The sequence below is a fragment of the Brassica oleracea genome, chromosome C6 (genome assembly GCF_000695525.1).
Source record: "Brassica oleracea var. oleracea cultivar TO1000 chromosome C6, BOL, whole genome shotgun sequence".
NCBI classification, from domain to species: Eukaryota; Viridiplantae; Streptophyta; class Magnoliopsida; order Brassicales; family Brassicaceae; genus Brassica; species Brassica oleracea.
Genome location: NC_027753.1, coordinates 20,858,482 through 20,860,681, shown reverse-complemented (window position 1 = coordinate 20,860,681; position 2,200 = coordinate 20,858,482).

The following is a 2,200-nucleotide window of genomic DNA, read 5'->3' as shown; positions in this document are numbered from 1 at the left end:
CGCACCGTCCAGGAAAGGCGCCTATGGGAACAGGCACTTCAACTGAGGAGGTTCATCGCTCGCATAACAGACGTTCGTTTGATCCGGCCGAGAGCTGAGTCCGCGAGGACTATTCTCTATCCATTGTTCTATCCATCTGAACTCTTTATTTTTTTATGCTTTAATTTTATGCTTTGTGTTGTTATTTGGCTGACCTCGACTTGGTTTCACACCAGGGATGGTGCAAATTAAGTCTGGAGGAAGCACTGCTGTGTGATGAAACTCTATTTCTTTATTTCTGAGTTAGTCCTTATGTTATTTAGATGTTTTATTGAGTCAGTTTAAGATCGAGTCAGCTAAAATTCTTGTGGGAATTAGGACCTTGTGTTGTGATAATCTTTTAACCACCTCGTGCTCTAACATTCTTATCCAGTGACCATTGCAGTGATGAGTGGCCCACACTTGGACCTGGAACACCCCTGACTTATCTCATTTGATTCTCTAGAAGCTCTCACCCGATCAGGTTACACTGGGTAGACTCAACTCCACCTAACTTGAACCTAATCTTGACTGAAATTCTTCTTGTTATGGGCAGTAGATCAGGGAAACGAGACTTACACTCAGGACTTTTTACTCATTTTGCCAATCTTGCTGATCCTGAGTGGCTAGCTCATCTTTAGCTAGTTCCCACCTTGCGCCTAACCCTTTATTATTTCCCTCATGCACTCTGTTTTTCAGTGTCATATGTGCAGATATGTGCAAAAGGGTCGGAGAGGAAAGGATCGACGCAGCCTCTTACTCGTTAATGCCACACATTCAAAGAAGAGAGATCAAGCATAAAGAGAATAGTCGATAAGACCATGCTCTAACAAGAGAACAATCTAAGAGTGCACGTTCTAACCAGAGGAACAATGGCGACCAGTGAGAAACAAAAGAATAGACCATCAGTGGCTGCAAAATATTCATTTTGTTGCCTCTCCCTCGCAACCCCATCACCTTGTATATTCAGTTCAAAAAAAAAAAAAAATCTATATATTGTTTCTATCTATTTTATGGTGATGGAGATGGGGAAGTTGAATCCAAAAATAAAAATAAAATACACGCCACTGGGAAGGTTGAGCAAGGAGTTGGTATCAACTTTTGAGGAGTAGGCAAAGGAAGTAAAGAACTGAAGAACAGTCCCACGGTTGATCCAAAGGAAAGAACAACTTCACCCGTGAAGCAGAAACGAGTAAGGGCTGTGGACATCAATGGATCCGTCCTCTCCTGCTATTTTGCGCGATATCCTGCATCCACTTACATTTGGTAGCCCCTAAACACTCTTAGCTCCATCATGAAATAGCCTATTTATTACCTAGCCCGTCTACCCTGAATAGTGCTTGTGATGAGAAGCTCACGCTGTTCTTAATTGAATTCAAGGAGTTTTGTCTCGACAGTGTACCCTTTTTCAGGTATGAGATACAGAGTATGGAGCTGATTCTCGAACAGCGATCGTGGGTGTTCTGGTAAGGGTGTGTGGTCTGAGTCTACAGTTTGTATGGTTCAGAGATGTGTGGTAAGAGTATGGTTATTGAGATCAAGCGAGTTCCCACTCTTTCAAACCTTCCTCTCTGTTCTTGAGGCTTGGCCTTTTTCGAGGACAAACAAAGATCTAAGTTTGAGGGGAATTAATATATCATGTTTTTAATGCCATTATATGTGTGCTTTGGGTTAATTCTCAGTCCTAATTCGTGCTTAATTGATATCATTTTAGGTTTGGAGCAGGTGAAAGAGAAAAGAAGAGAGTTTCATGAAGTCAGATGTCATTTTGGAATATTCGATGCGGAACAGCCAGTTAGATCAATCCAAAGGTTGTTCCCGAAGAGAACAAGCGTCTGACTATTCCCGATCATTAAGAAAACTTCCGATTTCGGAAGTTTGCCCTAGATTTCATCTCTTCTCTCTTTACCACGGGCGCCTCCATATAAAAAGCGGAGGCTATCATTTCTATTTGACTTACGCTAGTTTTACGAGAGACCTAGAACGATTTGGATTGAGCAACTTGTAAGGGAGAAGGCTCCATCTCTCATTTTCACGAGAAGATCATCCTGAACCCTTGTCTTTCTACTTTATTTTATATGCAGTATTATTCATAAACCATGTCTGCGTCATCTTGCTTTATGATTGAGTAGTCTGATAAGCTTGCTTAGGGTTGTAGGGTGTCAATAGCATGAGCTGAACA